The 19,417-nt window shown below is 55.8% G+C and overlaps 1 protein-coding gene across 6 annotated transcripts in view; it reads left to right on the forward strand.

Annotated features, from left to right (window-relative positions):
• Nucleotides 1–2,156: 2,156 nt before the first annotated feature.
• Nucleotides 2,157–19,417, forward strand: part of PRDM11 (PR/SET domain 11) — an 86,355-nt gene continuing 69,094 nt past the window's right edge. For 4 of the 6 annotated variants that reach the window (XM_037166102.2, XM_037166106.2, XM_053673043.1 and 1 more), the window contains exon 1: nt 2,315–2,525. The gene's annotated coding sequence lies outside the window, so the exon portion shown is untranslated. Of the gene's footprint in view, nt 2,216–2,314; nt 2,526–13,840; nt 14,227–19,417 lie in introns of those variants that run through there. The other 2 variants (XM_053673042.1, XM_037166105.2) reach the window with 2 other exon arrangements.

Here is a 19,417-nt window from a genome sequence, read left to right on the forward strand (position 1 = left end):
GGGAAGAGTCAGGTGTCACAGTTTATTGTGTGCAGAGGCGGGCCCCCCAGCCCTGGGTCCCCGAACCATGCAGTGTCTCTGCACTGCCCAAGTGGGGCGCCCCAGCCTGCAACGCCCGAGGACCCAGGCCCACTGCTCAGCTCTAGCCCAAAATATAAAAGCAGCACTTACAGGAGAAGTCCCGTCCTGGCTTCGCTCACCAGTGAACTCTCTTAAAAGACCTCTGCTTTTTGGAGGATGTGCCCACACTCTTTATCCACCTGGCTTTCCGGCCTCATCTCTGGTTTCCCTGACCCACCCCCCACCCACTCCCTACCCCAGTCACAGCCATCTGCCTGGCAAACACCTGGGCGCGTCCACTCCTCCAGGTCTTTGCCAGAGTGGTTCACAGCGCTGGAATGCCATCCTACCGCTGGTGGAAATTCCAACCTCCTCTCAAGTGCAACCTCTGATATCATTTCCTTGGTGAGCCCTGCTCTTCAAAAGGAACAAAAGGTTCCTTCCTCAGTGTCCTTCCCGCTGCCCAAGCCCTTGGCCTCTATGCAACATTTAGCGATGCTGGATGTGCTTTAACTATGAAATTAATTTGAATTAGCTGTGAGAGATTCCATCTCCTGGCCAGACTGAGTCCTCCGTAAAGGACCTTGCCTAACCAATCCTGGTACTCAACCAGTACCCAATACTCTGCCTGGCACGGAACTCAGGAAAATGTAAAGTTGTACTGAATGTCATATAATTATGGCATCAGGTACTGTTAGCTGATCATCTACTGTGGGCAGCTCAGTATGAGGCCCTGTAAATACACTCTCATGGCTTCTCCCACGGAGCCAGCGATGTGGGTTTTTAGCGGGCCCCACTTTGAAGGGAAGAAAACTGAGGTTCGGAAGGGAAGGCAAGTAACCGGCGTGGGATTCCAAGAAGCTGTGTTTGTGACGCCAAAGTCAAGGGAAACCCCTTGGGGTTTCCTTGGTGCATAAAGTGCTTCTCCCCTCCACCACCCCCACCCGGCCCCCCAAAGACTGCCAAGAGTTGGGAGCATGTCCAAGGGCCTGATCGGGGATGCCCATCGGGGCCCAGGCTCCCAGCCGGCACAGAGGTTTATATGGAACTCCACCCCCTTGGGAGGAGATCTCCGTAGGGTGCTACCCTGAAGTCGCCTGTGCCGGCTCTTGCAGGGCTTCCACCGACCTTTGGGTGGGGCGCCGCCTTATTGGGCAGCCCCGCCCAGGCACCTTTCCGGGATCAAATCCCTGCCATCAGCCTCCGACTTGGGGGTATGCCCCCCGTTTGAGAGCCAGCATGGACAGCCTTCCCTGGCAGGAGACACTTGGCAGTTCGGCCACGCGCCTTGCAGGCAGCGCCAAGGGAAAGGGATTATTTCTGGAACGTCTGCCCGGCGTAAGCCGTCCTAGCGCTGTCCTCCGCCCCATCGCAGCCCGTCGGTTTTCCAGGCGCCAAAGGCAGGTTTTCAGACTTCCAAGCGCTTTGTCTCCAAGAAAACTCTCCGTCTCGTCCTCGCTACCTTCAACCTCTGTGATGTTGAATCCCATTTCACAGACGGAGGAAGCGAGGAACCGAGCAAGCGAGCACAGTTTACACATCTTTCCCAAGCCGGGCAGGGACCAGCCCCTCCGGTTCTCAGAATCTCAATCCCGGTAACAAATTTCCATCTGAAGAACACGTGCGGTTCGCGACTTCAAAACCGTAGCCTCGCGTAAATAGTTAACGTTTTAAACCAACTGCCCTGCCCCTTACCCTCAGCTTTCAGCGGGACACCTATGTTTTACAACTTTAGTTTTTATCTCTATACTGTTGGGCATCCAAAGGGTTAAAAGGGACCGGGAGCGGGCCTGCAATGGGCGGCGGGGCCTCGAAAGGGTTAAAAATATAAACGCGTTTATCCCTCTATTTGGTTCAAAATGGGCAGCGACAGGACCCGGAGAGCCTGGGAGCCCCCGCTCCGGAATGACTTTTTAAATTCTAGAACTTTTAATTCCGACCAGGAAAAAAAAGTGTCCCAGTTCGAAAGTTCTTTTAACCTTTTCTTTTTTCATTTATTTATTTTTTTCTCGATTTTTTTTTCCTCGGGCTGGATTATAAAACTCGCCCTCTCTTTTTGAGTTCCCGGAGCTCGCTTCCCCCTCCGGGCCGCGCGCCGGGCGGGGGCCGAGGGGGCTCCGGGAGTTTTCTCCGGGGCCGGGCTGGGACGCGGCTGGTGAGTCCCGTCTCCGGCCCCTGAATTGGGGGGTCCGCGTCTGCCCCAAACGCCGCTTTCTTCCGTTTTCCATGTCATTTCCTGTACTAATAAGATGGTGGTCAAAGCAGGGGAGGAGAGCAGCAGCGAGTCGCCGCCGCCGCCGCGCCGAGGCTGGCGCTGAAACTTTGCCTCGCCCGGGACCCGAGCGCCGCAGCGCGGCCGCTCCCGCCGCGGGGCCGTCTGCCCGGGCCGCGCCGCCTCTGCCGAGCCGCCCGCCGGGCCGCCTGCGCCGCCCGGGCCCCGCTGCTGCCGCAGCATTCCCGGGAAGGTGAGTCAGCCCCGGTAGCCAATGTGGCCATTGAAAATGGCTTCGGAAAGCGCTCGGCAGTTTGCCAGCAAGCGCGGGGTCCGCCGGTGCAGGGGCTGCGAGCGGCTGCGGGGGGCGCGGGCCGTCAGGGACCGGCGCGGGCGGAGCGGGGACAGGGGTGGCGCGGGCGCGGGCCGGGGGGAGGCGGCTCGCCCCGGCCCTGAGGTGGGTTAACCCTCGGCAGGTAGCTGCCGCCGCCGCCGCCGCCGCTGCGGGATTCGGGGGGCCGCCCCTCCGCCTCCTTCCTCCCCGCTAGCTCCTCGTTCGCTCGCCTTGTTACAATGTAGCCTTTTCTCGGCGCGGACGTCCCGCCCACTGACGGACGGGGCCGCCGACCAATGGGAGCGGCGGCCCGAGCCCAGCTTTCGGAATGAGAACCCGGCGACACGCGCGGGGCGGGGCGCCAAAGGCTCCGGGTGGGCTGGCTTGTCGCGGCCGCTGGCCTAGTTCTAGGGGACACTTTCCGCTGGGCGCCCGGGGCTGATGTGCGGAGCTCGGATTTTTCGGAATGCGGTGGGGCTTTTTCCATCGCGGTCCATGATTTCCCGCTACACGTGGCCAAGTCGGAGGCCGTTTCTTTAATATGTTTTAAATCTTAGTTGCGGTGTAGACTCTTTGGTAAATCCCTCCGGAGTGTAGCCCCCATCTCCTCTACTCGCAATCCCCAAGGTACTCTCATATGCAGAAACTGCGGGAACTTCGCTGCCAATGACCTTTCTCTGGTCAAGGCCCGCACACCCTAGGCAAGTCGCTGCAAGGAGAATACTAATGTCTTGGCCACTGGGCGATGCTGGTTGAAAAGTTGCTTGTGTCTTGAACCGGGTTGCGCTATAGGGGCTTAGACCCCCAGGATGGGCTGAGACTTGGGGCAGAAAAGGGTTTAACCTCTCTTCTTCCTACACGTCTGCTTCACGTGGGGAAAGGCTGTGGTATATAATTTAGAGTGGCTGAAAGGAAACACACCCAGTTCTTTGTGCACGGGGGACAGGAGACAATAATAAGAGAATGCTCTTGATGCCTGGAAACCCTATAAACTTTGGGGGTTTTGTCTGGGCTGGGGCAAAGGAATTTTTCCAGGAAGCCTCCTGCCTCTGGCACTCAAGCTTGCCTTTGCTCGAATTTCCCTTGCGGGGAAAGAAGGTATTAGGGGGAGGGGTGGCGTCCCCCAGCCAGAATTAATGGACTGTGGTCTTCCCTGGGGAGTGGGGCATGGTCTTTGCCCCCCGACTCTGATAGGTGGGCAAGCAGAGTGCTCTGTTGGCACGTGTCTGAAAGTCTTCCCTTCTGGGAATACAGCCCTGGCAGTTAGTGAGTGTTTGACAGGAAGGGGCTTTTCCATTGGAATCCTCCCACGTGGGCTGGTGCTGTATCTGACCTGTCTGAACCTTGCTTCTCCCTCCCTAAAATGGGGCCAACGAAGCCTGTCTGTCAAGGAAGTTGTGAGATCACATGAAATGGCAGAGATCAAATGCCTAGCCTGTGGCTGACACATGATTTCTCTCCCTGGAATTAGTGTAGAATATACTATCCTGGGAATATCAGAATATCCTGACAGGCCCCACTCAGGTCCGTCCAGTCCCAAACCAGCAGGGCCTCCAAGGAGCAGCTGGGACAGGATCGAGTTCCCTTCCCTGGTGACATTCTCAGATATATGAGTCCCCCTTCACTTGTCCCAGGAGCCCTTGATCAGCCATCACCACCATCACTTGTATGCCATTTTGACTTGCGTTACAGTTCTGTCCTTCAGACCCGTTGGATTGATGTGCTTCATAAATTTGTTCTCCTTTCCTTACTGGTAGTAGTGTGAGCAAGTGTGAAAGAGGTAAAGACCACTGGACTAGAAGTCAGCATGCATACCTGTGTATTCAGCTACCTCCTCCGCCTGCCTTCTTGGCTGTCTCAGTCATGACCAACACGCAGAGTCCAAGGCTGTCCCATAATCTCCCTCCCTACACTTCCTCCGGGGCTCTGGTCTTGGCCAAGGCTATGGCCATTCTACTAGTTCGGAAGGCAGAAAGCTTGGTGACTCTGTTCCCCCAATTCATTCTGTCTGCTTGGAAGGCGGATGGAGGGAACTTTAGCCTATACATAGAATCCATCCACTTCTTTCCATCTCCTCCTCCCCAGCTTCTTCATCAAGCCACTGTCAGACAATAGCAAGAGCCTCCTAACGGCCCGCCTGCAGCCTCCCTCCATGCCAATCTCAGCATCAGCATCATCGGGCCTCCCGGGTCCAGCTCACACCACTGAAGAGTCTTCCCAGTGCCTTCAGGATAAAGAACCAAATTGTTACCGTGGCCTGAAAGTCTCTGAGAGATCTGGCCCCTGCGTTTTCCTTGGCCTCATCTCCCACCCTCCTTTGGATCTCTGCGCCCCAAGCCTTGTTCTCTCCTGCACAATTTCATGGTCCCTCCTTCTGGAATATTGAACAGTGTGATCTAATGAATGAGTTAAGGTTGGCCAAGGGCCAGAAGGGGTGGGAGAGTGGTGGTCCTTAATGCTCTCCCTTAAATATTTCCAGTTCATCCAGGCACACGGTAGGTTTGAATCTAGTGCTTGGGTAGGGCCATGGGACTGGCCGGTGAGGTGTGAACTATAATGATACATGTCACTTCTGGGCCAAAATGTTCAGTTGCTGGTATGGACCTCCAGACTGCTAGTTTCCTGTGGTGTGGCAACTGGCAGTAGGTGGGACAGTGGCTGTTTCTGCCAGCCTGGGTCCCTGCATCACTACACGAGTGGAGCTCGTTGATATCCCACAGTGGACATGCAACATAACTAAATCTTTGTTGTTTTAAACCACTGGGATTTGGGGGCTGTTTGTTACCGCAGCATAACCTAACCCAGGCTGTCCTGACTTCCACATGGACTAGAGGAGTGTTCCTGGCAGGGACAAGTACACGTGACTCTTGAACAATGTGGGGGTTAAGGGTGCCAATCCCTGCCCCTAGCAAAATCAAAAGCCTACTTATAACTTTTGACTCTGCAAAAATGTAACTGCAGTCGACCCTCCACATCTGTGGATTTCTGATTGAAGACTGGAAAAGTTGGCCCTTGAATCACACAGGTTTGAACTGCACGGGTCCACTTACATGTGGAGTTTTAAACCCGTGTTGTTCAGGGGTTAACTGTACATGCACACTTGGGAAGGCGCATCCTTCGCAGCCAGGGTGTCCTTTTTGACAAATCTGAGTCTGCCAACCCCGACTGAACAGCCTTCATACATTCCCACTGCTTTTAGGAGAAAGACAGAAATCCTTACGCTGTTTCCAGGCCCCGTGGGACACCGTCCTGTGTCCCTCTGCTTGTCATGTCTGCCTAACATAGACTTCCCTCATGCTGTCCTGTCTGTTCCAACCACACATTCCACTCTGCTGCTCAGGCCTCCTCCTTCTTCATCTTTCAACTTCAGCATCTCCTCTTCGGGGAAGCCCTCCCTGATTTGGTCGAGCCCTGCATTACAGCCTTTCATGGACCCATGGACCCCTCCTGTGTAGCTCTCATCTTCGTATTAACTTTACATTTGTTGGTGGAATTATTGATTACAGTCTCACCCTTTCATCAAATCATGAACTCCCCCAGGGCAGGCCTGGGGCGGCTCGTGCCTGCCCCGTATTTCCGGTGTCTGCACACAACAGCTGCTCACTAAATACCTTCTGACCAGTCCCAGAGCATTGACCGTGGGCTCCCTGTGTGCTGAGGGCTGAGGATGGGATTAATGGACCCCACTTCCCTGGGGTATGGGCAGGCGGGTCCAGCCAAAAGGAGGAGTCAGGCATAGCAGGCCAGGTGACTGGCCAGTAGAGAACAGATGCCGTGCTCCCCATACCTACCGATGACCCTGCTCCTGAAGGACCGTTTTTCTGGGATGTACTAGAAGAAATTCTAGGAGGGCAAGAATGTGAGATTTAATAGCCCTTGTAGGTCTCTGCTGATCTGGAGAGAATGCGATTCAGTGAGAGGATGCTAAAGGAGACTCGGGGATTGTGAAGGTGAAGATAGTGATGATGAAGGCAGCTAATGTTGATGGAGGGTTACTGGGTGCCAGACATGGCACTGAGCATGTCACATCCCTATGCAGAGGACAGCCCCACAGGTAGGGGTTAGTATTTCCATTTCACACATGGGGCCCCAAGAGGGAAAGTGAGGGACCCAGCGTTACACAGTAGTATGGCCAGACCTGGAACCCTGGCAGTCTCGTGTCACCTCCTTGGGGATGTCCTCTGACAGTGAGGGCAGAGAACGGCAGCCCCACCTAGGAGAAGCGCCATGGGAAATGTCTCATTGGGTTGTAAAGCCCTCAGTGGAGAGCAAGTTTCTAGGAGGTAACCCCGCCCCCAACATTGGGGTTTGAGTGGGGGGGTTGTGGTGCCAGGACTGGTCTAGAATCATCCGGTGCAGCCCCACCCTGCTGGGGTTCAGGCGTCCTTGGAGGGCCCTGGGCCCAGGTTCTCAGAGTGGGGCCTGGGAGGGGCTTCCCTGCAGCTGGTCTAAGGGCCGCACCGGAAAAACAAGCCATGCAGAAAGAAAGAAAAAAAAACAATGAAGAAAAAAGAATGTGCTGTTATTTTTAAAAAAACCCGTTTCCTATTGCAGATTTGTATCTGTGTTGGAAAGGCCTGTGTTTCACAGTGCAGCCGCCCCGGTGGTGGCGTCCCTGGGCTAAGGCTTGTAAGGGCCGCCTGGGGCGTCCTTCAGTCCTTCACTCGTTCCGCCGGAAGTCAGCGTACGTCAGTGTACACGTGCTTAACCTGTGCCGGGCATGTGCTGGGCAGAGAGGGGTGCAGTGTGGAACCTAGACCTTCCTTACAGAACTCGCAGACCAGTGTGGGAGGGGGGCAGCTGACCGGCAGTTACAGGTTCTAGCAGAAGGATGCAAGGGAGATGGCCATGAACTCTAAATCAAGGAAAGCTTCCCTGAGGAGGAGGCCTTTTAGCTGAAGGGCAAGTAAGATTTGAAAAGCAAAGAGGGGACGGCATTCCAACATGAGGTATGGCTTGCAGGAAGACGCAGCACATTGAAGGGTTTGGAGAGGCCCTTGCAGTTCCTTTGACTGGAGAGTGTGTGAGGGAGCAAGTGGAGGGGGGCGAGGCTGGGAAAGAGTAAGAGTAATAATAACATGACTAACGCCCCGATCCTGAGCGTGCCTCAGGACCTTTGCACTGGCTGTTCTCACTCCCTAGAACATCTTACAGGCTCCCGCACCTCGTGGGCACTTTCCAGCTTAAAATTGCAACCCACACCCCCTTGCCTCATTTCTCTGCTTTTTTCCCTTTAGCACACAGCACACCTTAGGTTTTACCTACTTATTTTATCTTTGGTTCTCTTCCCTAACTGTAACAGAAGTTTCTGGGGAGCCGGGATTTTTGTCATTTGAACTCACTGTTCTATGAACATTGTAGGGCAACAGATATGCATGGATGAATTGAGAATTCAGTACATGCAAAGTGCCTTACATGTATTTTTCTCACTTAGTCTTCTCAGCAGAGCCCTGATTTTGGTGCTGTTATTCCCCCATTCTTTAGAGGGAAATAGGAAATTGCGGCTCAGGGCGGTGGGATCACTTGTCCCAGGTGTCCTAGTTGGTAAGCAGTGGAGCTGGGATTCGAACCCACGCTTTCCTGGCTCCTGAGCCCTTCCGCCTAACCCTGATGTTTTCCCCAGCCAGGTTGTGAAAGGTGCACTGTCCTGAGGAATTTACACTCTGTCTGTGGGGCTGCAGGAATCGCAGAGAATCCACACGGAGATCAGACCCAGGGCCCAGAGCTCAGCCATAGCTGCAGGTTGGGTTGGGTGTAGACTGGAGGCAGGGAGGCCGATTAGGAGGCTGTTGCAGTAATCAAGGTAGGAGAGGATGAGGAAGAGGAAGAGGGCTTGGCGGCGGCCCTTCCACACTGGGGTTCAAAATGGGTGGGTTATGGCACAGTTCTGGGGGCCACAGTTTCCCTAGTGTGCCTGGGTTTGTTTCTGAGTAGCCAGGACACCCCCAGATAAGACCTGGCAAAGTGCCTTGGGCTGGCCTCTTGGCAGGGAGAGGAGGGGAAGTGAGAGGGAACCAGGAGGCGAGTGGGCGGGGGCAGTGCTGTGGCCTTGGGTTCAGTTCTGCTCAGCCGCTTGGCAGCTGAAAGGCGTGGGCAGGAGGCTGCCCCTCCTGGGGTTGCCTGTTCCTCGTCTGGAAAGTGGGGGTGATAATAGTGCCGGCTTCACAGAGACCCCAGAGAAAGAAGTCCCGAGTTCCAGTGTGTGGCATGGGGCCGACTTGGGACTGCCTGCTTGGGTGTGGCGCGGTGACCAGGGGAGGTGTGCCCCAGGGCGCGGAAGTAACCTTGTACCCCTTGCTGGAGCCAGCAGTGCCCAGACACAACAGAGCAAGTGCGTCACGGAGGTCCTTCTACCCAAAGGTGACCTGACCACACCTTCAGACATTTCTACACTCACCACGGGCCTGTGTTCAAGGTCAAGCACATCTGGGCCTCAGTTTTTGTCTCTGTGAATGAAGACAGTATTTTCAGTCCTGCGCCACATTCTGTGGAAAAAATTTTTTTCTTCCATGTTTTCGAGACCAAAGTTTAAGAGAAACATGTATTGAGCCCAAGGGCACTTTACAACAGCCCCATGAGGTCGCTTCCACATCCATTTCCACATCTGGGAATCCAAGGAAACTCAGAGTCAGAGAGGTTAAGTGACTAGCTCTACATCACACAGCCGTACTCTAATCTTTCCAGGCACCTCCCCACATTTATAAAGGAAGCCTTAGGAGTCACCTGCTTGTTATGTAACAACTCCCAGCAGGTCCCCTGGGCACTTAAAACACAGGGTTTGATTTATAAGCTTTTGCTTTGCATGCTGGTATCAGGACCCTCTCCCCATCCTGGGTCAGACTGGTAGGCACATCTGGCAGACCAAGAGCCTCCAACACAATGACACTGGCTAAGGGGACAGAGGTAGAGAAGGGCAGAAGGCTGCTGGCTGCCCTGCTCCTCAGCATCGGCCTCAGATGGAGGGTGGGTGCGGCGGGGTGGGGACCCTGTTTGCAAACTGAGGCACTGGGCCTTCAGTGCCTTCCAGAGCTTTCCCCGCCCCACCTGATCCAACAGGGAGCCCAGGGCTCCTCCCCACCTTCACCTTCTCCCAAATCCCTTATTGTCAGCCCGAGAAGGGTGGGTCTGTTCTCATGACCCCCATTTACAATTGAGAAACTGGAGGCTCAGAGAGGAAAAGTGACTTACTTAAGGTCATACAACTTAGGGAGTGACCAAGCTAAAATTCTACTCCCAAATCTAGCACCGCTTCCTCTGCACTCCAGTCACAGCAGAGTGGGGGGCGTCCTGTAATCACAGCAGAATGGGGACCCCTGAGAGCGTTTGGCTGTCTCCACACTCCACCCTCCATAGGGGGAGGCCGCTGGATAGATCCCTGCGTGGCTATCTGCAGTGGCACCTCGGCCGGTGTGGCTCAGTTCGTGGGACCATCGTCCCATGAACTGAAGGGTATGAGTTCAATTACTGATGGAGCACACGCCTGGGTTGCGGGGTCAGTCCCGGTTGGGGTGCGTGCAGGAGGCAGCTGATTTATGTTTCTCACATCAGTGTTTCTCTCCCTCCCTCCCTCCCCTCCTCTGTCTAGAATCGGTGAGCACATGTCCTTTGGCGAGGAAATAAAATATATATGTATATATATATATATATATATCTGTAGAAGCAGGAGTTCACCCTGGGTCATGTGCTCAGAGGAACTTAGGGTGGGGAGGGGACAGTGACCAGTGGGTTTGCTCTCTCAGGATTGTCGCAGGGTGCAGGAAAGAGTGGGACCAGCAGGCAAGAAGATTAACTCAACTTGGGCACCAAACTGGACTGGTATGGACGTCACCAAGCAAGTAAATATGGAGCCACCCCCACAGTGTCAGCTTCCCCAGGGTGGCTTTTTCCGATATCTTGCACTTTCCAGAGGGTTAGGCTTGAGGGCCGGGGATGAAGATGGCTGGCTTGGGAGTCTCTGGGCTGGCTGAGGGGCCTGGGAAGCAGCCCAGTGGACCCTCGCTCCAGGACGGAGTGAGGCTCTCGTGGGGTCAGCTGACTGTGACCAGCTGGGGTGTACAGTGAGGGTGGGCTCTGGGTGAGGGGGCAGGTAGGGAGGAGGTTGCAGTCTGGGGCTGTCCCTGACCTCACAGCCCGGGCCTTCGCTGCCCCAACCCAAACAGGGTCGCATTTTGCAGGGTGTTCAAGATCCCTCCACAGACCAGCTGTGTTCCAGAGGGAACGCCAGAGGGGGGTGGTAATTGAGGAGAAAGTGTAGAGGATCAGAGGTTTAAGGTGTCCCAGGAGGGCGGGAGGTGAGAAAGGAGCAGCCTCTTAGCCTAGGGGAGGGGAGGATGGGGAGGGGAAATCTTCAAAGGAGATCAGTCTTAGCAGCTAAGGAAGATTCACCGCAGAGAGAAGGCACCAGGTCTTGGGAGGAGGGTGAGCAGATAGGGAGCATCTAGGGGCAGAATTTCTGGCTGGATAGTCCCCAGGCTTTGAAAACCATCCATGACAGCCAAGCCCGAATGAGGCTTATAGGTGTGTATGAGCCCTGCTTGAAGCAGCGGGCTGCTCCGTGACGCTGGCGTTCACAGAGGAGAACTTGAGGCCCAGAAAAATGAAGTGACTTATGCAAGGTCACACAGCTATAAAAGGCTGAGGCAGGAGGTGAACCCAGTGTGTGTGATTCTGGAGTCTGAGCTCCTCGCCACTGCACGGGGCTACTTCACTGTTTCTGCAGAGGGGAGTGCTGTCAGGAGCCTGAGTGGGGAGGGAGGGTGCACCAGAGCGCTCGCAGGTCCCACGCGTTGGCCTTGTGAAGCTGGGAGGTATGGGCACAGTACACCATCGGCCGGCCGCGGCATCAGGCCAGTCTGTGCTTCTGTGCGCTCACCTGACAGATGGGGTTGCCTAGCACAGGTACTGCCCATGTTACAGGGTCGTTGGGATCTTCCCATCCAATATTTGGGTCAGCAGATGGAGCGCCCCCTTGGGCTCTGGAGGTCCAAACATAAACAGATGATTTGATGGGCCCTGCCCTCAAGTTCCTCCAGGGACCCCAGGTGCAGGGCCCCGCCGGTGCCACAGAGAGGGTGGTCTGCAGACCCGTGTCCTGCCGTGAGCTCCATGTTACTGGTCTGCGCCAAGATAGATACAGACACACGGAGTAACTATTGAGAAACTCATATTGCAACTTGACATTGCTCCGCCATTTTCATTGTAATTTACAAAAGCCTCAGCTGGCAACAGATTGGAGAACTTAAAAAAAATCTCTACCACAAATAGTTTGAGCAGCTCTGGCCCAGATCCTAATTGTGATTGAAGGTAGGAAGTGCCCTATTTGCTGAGGGACGTGGTGGGGAGGGGAGCGAGTCATTCTGCCATGGGCGATGGGGGAGGAAGAGCCCAGGTTAGGCTTCCCAGAAGTGATGCTGAGCTGGCCACTGAAGCCGGAATAGAAGTTGGCCAGGTGTAGGAAGAGGGAAGTGCATTTTAGGCACTGGGAACAGTATATGCAAAGGCAGGCAACGTGAGGATCCTGTCATTCAGGGGATGGCAAATGATCTGGGGTGTTTGGAGAAGAGTGGGGGAGGCCTCCCTGGAAGGGGAAGTTTGGGCCAGGCTGGGAAGGCCCTGAATGCCGCCAGGCTAAGGGGTTGAGATTTACAGGCTGTCCTGGAGGTGTTTAAGGTGTTTAAGTTTAAAGGACTGGAAGGGCCATGTGGGTATGTTTTCTTTGGGTCTTCAGCCTTCAGGAAGCTGTTCCTTGGTGTCCAGTGAAGTGAGTTGCTGGTGACCAGCAGGCCTCTTCTTATCCCTGCAGAGGCAGCCAGCCCCATAGTTCAGCCTGGCTGCCCTGTGAGTCAGCCTGGCTGGACAGGCCTTCCCAGGCTGTCCTACTCGGTGGGTCGGCATCTGTGTGGTTGGCTGGCCCTGGCAGTATCTTTCTGTCCCCATTGCTCTATGCCACCAGTGCAGCGCTCTGTCAAGGTGGCTGTGCCAGCCACCCCCTAAGAGTCTAGAGTCATGTTCAGGAGTGTGACCAGGAGGGAGGGCTGAAGTGTCAGACTGAGACCGGGGAGGGTGCAGACACTGGGAGCCTGGTGTGTGATGGTGCAGGGCCTGTGTAAGAGATGAGCAAGGACAACGGCCTAAAGTTGCTTCCTGCGTGAACCCTCTGATGGGCGAGGGCTGAGACTCGCACCTGTGGCCTGAGGAGTGAACACCAGTTCGAGGTGGTGGGGAATGGTTAACGTCCCAACCTGGGCCAACTTGAGGAAGCAGACAGCTCATTGTTGCTGCCACAATCCGTGTCCCTCAAGAAAAGTCCTGTCCCTAGAGGGGCTGCTGGGGACAGAGGCGTTGTGCCTGGGCCTGCATGTGGAGAGTGCAGGTCCGTGGAGAGTGCCAGCCTGCCAGGGAGGGAGCTGTGGGGAGCGCCTCCCCCTCCAGCCCCACCTACACCCTCCTCCTCCAGGGCCCCTGCTCTGGGTGGCCCAGCCTCTCACTCCCTCCCTGCAGCTCCCTGTCAGCTGGGCCCCACACCGCAGGCCAGGCTGTCTGGCTGCCTTTCAAGGGGGAGTCCAGCTGCCTGGGAGCCGTGGGATGGGGCTGCGAAGGTATTCACAGCCTGTCCAGGCTCAGGCTTTAGGGCCAGGAGTCATTGAGGTGCTTTGGTTTTGACCGTGGTCTTGACGTCCTCAGAGGCTTGTATGCTTGGACCTGTCTGACCATCTGCCTTGGGCTGGTCCCATGCTGGACTCAGTACTTGCCATGGCCCAAGGGTCTCCCTGAGGTGGGGTAGGGCAGCCCTGAGGCAGGTGACCCCTCCACCCAGGCTTGCCCTGCCGCAGCGTCCCAGAGCTGGTACTTTCGCTGAACCAGGTGGGACTGCCTTGCTTCTCAGTGACCCTCTTCACAGGACCTCCTGAGCCTGTTCTGCAAGGCCTGGGTTGCTGTATTTCTCAGACCAAACCCTCCACAGCCGTGCCCTCCACTCCTCCCAGCCTGTCAGCTTCTCACAGAGGCTGTGCTGTGCTCTTCCTCTCTCCTTGGCTCCCCTTGTAGTCTGTCCCCTGCCCCTCCCCCAGTTTCAGGTAGAAACCAGACTCCTCCCTGGCACATGCCGGTGGCTCCCTGCCCTCCTCGAGAGCCCTGGGCAGTGGCCAGGGAAGGCCCCACTGCTTTTTTGGGCTCACTCCTGTCTTCTGCGACCTTCCCTCCCCTGCTGCTCCGCCCCCCCACAAGAATGCCTCTGCCTGCTTCCTTCCCAGGCCCTGCCCGGGGCCAGCAATGGCCCTTTTCTGGCTGTGCCCTGGGCTCCCAGACTCGCAGCAAGGCCCTCTGCTTTTGGAGCTCAGTTGTCGCCACTTCCTTTTCTCTGTTCCCCATTATCTGCTGTGTCGGTGGGCCTTGCATTCTGTGGGAGTCCAAACTGCTCTCACAGAGGCTATGTGTGTGTGTCTCGTTTTGTCTACACAGCAGGCTGGGAAGGCAGATACCGTGAGCCTGTTTTGCAGTTGACAGAGTCAAGGCTCCAGGGGTCTCAGACTTTGTCAAGGTCCTGTAGGAAGTCAGGCACAGCTGGGACTCCGACCCACCTCTCTATAGCTCTTCTTTTAATCCCATAGCTGTCTTGAAGGTAAGAACTTCATTGACCTTTGCTTGTTATGTTGTCAGCGGCCAGTGCTTGACTAGGGCCTAGGGCCAAGGGCCTGCCCAGGGCTAGGCCCAGCCCCACCCCCGGGGGTTTGCGCTCAGTGGTTGCCTGGGCTCAGGGTCATAGTCAGGGGCTATCAGCCCTGTGTGCTTTTCACATCCACTTTCCCCTCCTCCTTACTTCCTGAACTCTCGCCCCAGTGTGAGTTCCCCCAGAGACGACCTCTGCCCTGGGAGTCCTGGGAGTCCTGGGAGTCCTGGGAGTCGGGCTAAGGCAGGTCAGGCAGGCCAGGGCTGGGGACTGCTGGGCCAGGGGTAGGGTCTGGAGTCACTTGGGGAAGGGGAGTGGAGAGGCAGGGTGGCAGGAGACTCACACTCAGTAGCTGGTCTGTGCACCTCCTTGGAGGGCCCACCGCCCCCGCCTCCCTCCTCCTGGGTAGGATGCTCTGTGCTTTCGTAAAGGCTTCAGCTGCAGCTGCAGGGCACTTGCTCCTGATGAGGCTCCGAGGTGCAGAAGAACCAGCTAACCCGCCTCTCCTCTAGTATTCAAATTCTCTCCACCCCCACTCCCCCAAACAAACTACCAGGGACTGGTAGCTCACTGGGTCCCCGGGCAGCTCATTGGGTCTTTTCTATGTTGTTTTACTGAGTTTTAATTATGCAAATTATGCAAGGAATACAAATACATTTTTACTGTAAAGAAAACCAAGTATTATTTTAAAAGCTAAATATTATATTTCTTGCTAACACAACATTCAGCTTCTTCTGCACGGTTAGTCACCACAGTTATTACTTTGTTATTATCCTTCTAGATCATTTTCTACATGTTGCCACCCTATAGGAACGTGCGCCATTACGGCGTGTGTGCCCTCAGTTTCACGTCGTACAGGAACTCACTCTGCAAATTGCTTCACTCACGTAGCTTTGGACCTAGGAAATCTAGTGACAGTTTTACACAGAGAGCCACCATTTCTCTCTCGCGCTCTCCTTTTCACTGATACACGGTGGTTTTGGAGAGGATCATCGGTATTTAGGTATGTGTTATTTATGTAGCCATCCTCCTGCTGCTGGGCATGTAGGTCAACCCTGAGTTTATTCTCGTGTGGCTCCCTGGGCACATCTAGAGGAGCACTTGCTGGGCTCTGAGAGCCTATTGCATTTAAAAAAATTAATGAACATTGTTTACAATCTGTCCACTGAGACCGTGCGCAGAACCCGTTGTCTCACTGTGGGCCCCCCTCTGTTCCTGGGTCTCCTCTTTAGAGCCGGAGAGAACGTCAGCTTCCCGCCCCCCTGCCCCCCCCCCCCCCCCCCCCCGTCCCATGGAGCCTTTCTTCTTCACACTCGGGCTGTCCCGCCCTTACTGAGAAGGGGTGGTTGAGCAACGCCCCGCTCTTGGGCGGCTGTTGTGGTATGTGGACTCTGGCGTCAGAATGCCTTGGTTCACATCTTGGTCTTTCTGGGATGCTACTTAGCCTTTCTGTGCTTCAGGGTCATCATCTATCAGCTAGAGATGACAATAGCATCTGTGTCACTGATGCTATTGTCTTGAGTTGCTGTGAGGACCAAGTAAGCTAACAAGTAAAACTCAAAACACCATGCCAGGCCGGTAGTGAAATCCCAGTGATTATCGTCCTGTATGAGCTCCAGACCCAGCTCTGTGGGCAGAGGGCCCGAGCTCCTGGTGGGCAGCCCAGGGTGGCTCCAGCCTTTGCCACAGCTTCATCCCACTGGCCGCTGCTCTCCCGGAGGAGGCTGCTGCCTGGGAGTTGCAGCGGGCATCACGTTCCTGCCCAGGCCGGCCCTGCAGATTCTGGACCGGGGCCTACCGGGAGTGAAGGAGGTCAGCCCGACCCTTCACTTGGCGGAGGTGGCCAGGAGCCTGGTAACATAACCCCACACCTCAGGCACATTTACCAGCTCTCAATGGGGCCTGTTGTGGCCGGGGATTTGATCTCCCTTGGCCTGCGTGGTGGGCAGGAGAAGAAAGCAGCCTGGGGCCAGCCTCTCCTCTGGGAGTCCTGGGGCCTCTCTGGGCCACACTGGCTGGTCCAGGCAGGGGTTTGCCTGGGACAAATCACTGCAGGGGATTGTATATTTAGTACCAGAAAGGATGGCCCTGTTGCTCTTTTCCTCATGACCCCACTCCCCCTCTGTTGGGTTTAAACCACCTTTATGCCACTGTCTAACCAGTTTCTCCCAGCTACCTTTGAAACAGGCAGCTTGGCCAAGGCCATTCCACAGATGTGGAAACTGAGAGGCCCAGAGAGGTTAAGTGACTTTCCCCAAACCACGCAGCCACTGACAGAGTTAGTAATATACCCAGGCCATCTGGCCTCTTGTGCAATTCTTCTTCGTAAGGCCACTCCATGTGATAGTCTTGGCAGAAGATGCCCAGCCAGGCAGCCCGCTTGACCTCCTGCCTTCTGGGCATGGCGCGTGTGGTCAGTGAGCGCAGAGGCGGGGATTATTTCCTGAGAGGCGAGAAGTGCCGTGGCCGGCCTGGGGCCCGGCCCTTCCCCAGCATCAGCCACACAACTTCTCCGCAGCCAGAGGTGGCATGGGACCGAATGTGGCTGCTTCAGCTGAGGCCGTTCGCCCTTCTAGGGAGAATGCTCGCCCTCTGAGCCCGTCCTGAGGTGTGGGTGGGGCTGCAGCAACCCCGGGGACTCTGAATACTCCTCCCAGAGAGGTAGGAGAGCAGCCACTGTCGGGCCAGTTTTAAGACTCCTGGAGAAAGCAAGGCTCAAGGCCTCGGTGCCATTCTGGCGCTGGCAGAGGGAAACGCAAACCACCTCCTCAGTGCAGACGTGGACCCTCACCAGTCATGCTGCTGGTGGCCACCAAAGACACTGACCTTGCCTAGCTTGGAGTTAAGAGCACAGTCATTGGTATCAGAGGAATGTGGGCTTGGGTCCTGGCTCGATTATAACTTTATATTTATTGAGCACATGCTGTGTGCCAGTCTTGACCTCGGATATTTCACTTGATCCTCAGAATAAGCTCAGGGGGTAGATGCCATTATTATTTTCCATTTACAGCTGGGGAAACTGAGGCACCGAGTGGCAACGGGCTTTCCCAAGGTCATATGAGTGTGAGACTGGGATTTGGGTCCCGGCACTGTGGCCGCAGGGGCTGTGTGTGAGCCACTCAATGCCTCTCACAGCCAGGGAGGGCCACGGGGACGACGACACACCTGTCTCATTCCTGGCATAGTGCTGGGCACACGGCAGGTATTTAGTAGGGCTCTGTCACGTGAATAACTGTTCAGATGGACGTGAGGCTTTGGACAAGGGACCCCGCCTCTCTGGATGTCAGTTTTCTCACCAGCGTGGATGGGCAGCGTCCAGCGCAGTAATATTTGAAAGTGCCGAGCTCAGGGCTTGGGCCCTAGCAGCTGTGCTCGCTCTGGGGAGCTGCTCTGAGCCATTGCACTGGTCTGCAGACACCTGCCAGGGGCAGAGGCAAGTTCTGTCCACCTGGGTGGCTGTGGCGTGTCCCCTGTGGCTGGCCTTGGGCTTGCTGTTCACAAAGCCAGGGGCCAGAGGGCTGAGGGTGAGCACCCTGACCACATTCTTGAGGACCCCTGCATTCCCGTGAAATATTCACAGCCTGCTGGGTGGTTCATGCGCATGTTTACCAGTCAACTTCTGAGTCATCTGTCACCCAGGCTCTGGGAGGTGAGGTGACTTGCCCAGGTTCCCACAGGTGTGGAGCGTGATTCCAGTCTGCCTCACCTGCTGCCTTCAAAGGAGCCCTCTCGGTTGCTGTGTATCCCCTGTGGGTTCCGAAAGTGGGGGCAGGTGCCTGGGGCAAAACCAAGGGGGGCCCTTGATGTCTCCATGGTGCCTCCCACTTCCGCTGTCCCCACAAGTGGGGACTCGGCTCAGATTTGCCATTTTTGTACAAGCTCTAGCAGTAGGCTCCCACAGTGGGACTTAAGAGATGCCATTCCAGCCTTCGACTCCACCACAGGTTTGCTGTGTGTCCTTGAGGGAGTCCCTTCCCCTCTCTGGGCCCTACATCATGAGACTGTCAGGCTCACCGACACCTACCTGCTTTTTTGTCCCCCCTTTAAGGGGTATGGTTTGGGCCTCAGGGTCTAGACTGGCATTAGCTCACCCGATTTTAAAAAGACTGGGATACTGGGGACCCTCCACCTTGCCAGTAGGGCCCCTGGGCTTGGAGCTAAGGACCAGGTTCTGGTCCTGAATAGATGGAGACTGTGCAACACACGTCAGGGTGTGGTGGGGCTGGCCGAGGAATCCCTGACAGGGCCACTCCCCTCGCCCCACCCGAGACCTCGGGTTCGGCAACTGCACCTAGCGTGGGTCCGGGGAGCACAGCTTTTGGAGCTCATGAGATCTGGGTTTGATTTCAGACTCTGCTACTTAACTTCCACTAGCTACTTTTCTCACCTGTAAAATTGGGGGGCTGGGGGGTGAAACTTTCTTCCCGCGGTTGAGGTGCAGATGAAATGCCTGCATTTCTCTCTAGCAACCTGCTGACACTTAGCAGGTCCTAAGTAGCGTGCATGGGTCTGTTGAGCGTGGTGGGGCGGGGGTCAGAGAAACCTCCGGAAGCCTTGCCAACAGCCCTGGAGGCTGAGTCCAGAAATAGAAGACCCCGGGGACAGAGGCTCCTGGTGGCCAGGCTGGGAGGCCACACTGAGCTCGTTGCAAGGGCCTCCCCTCCCTCCTGGTGCTGTTGGCTGCATAAATTACTCGGCAGCCTTTGGGCTAATTTTACCTTCTTGGTTTTCATGAATCATTTCCCATCTGGGGGTGTGTGAGAGAAATGGAAACAGTTCTACCAGCTGGATGCCCGGGCCCCAGCCGCAGTGAAATACCCATGGTGAGCCCCGCTCGCTTGTTTGCTCTCGGAAGCAAGGCCAGAACACCCGGGGACCCCAGAAAGGGCCTGCAGGGCCAGCTTCTTCCAGCTGTGTCCCTGCACCTTCGGGTTATCATGATTTGGGGTAAATGAGCCACAGCAGGTCCAGGGGGCTGGAGCTTGGCTCAATCTAAAGGAATTTGGAATCAAATGGTTTTACTGTGATGAGCAGCAGGGTCTGTTTTGATTTTCGTGGTGGAGTGGTTTAGTAGACAGATCCCTGTGACCCTCGGGGGTGCTTCTTTGCGGGGTGCTGCCGCAAGTGTGCACGAATGCTGAAT

This window comes from Artibeus jamaicensis, unplaced genomic scaffold (genome assembly GCF_021234435.1).
Source record: "Artibeus jamaicensis isolate MK-2021 breed Jamaican fruit bat unplaced genomic scaffold, CSHL_Jam_final contig_797, whole genome shotgun sequence".
NCBI lineage: Eukaryota > Metazoa > Chordata > Mammalia > Chiroptera > Phyllostomidae > Artibeus > Artibeus jamaicensis.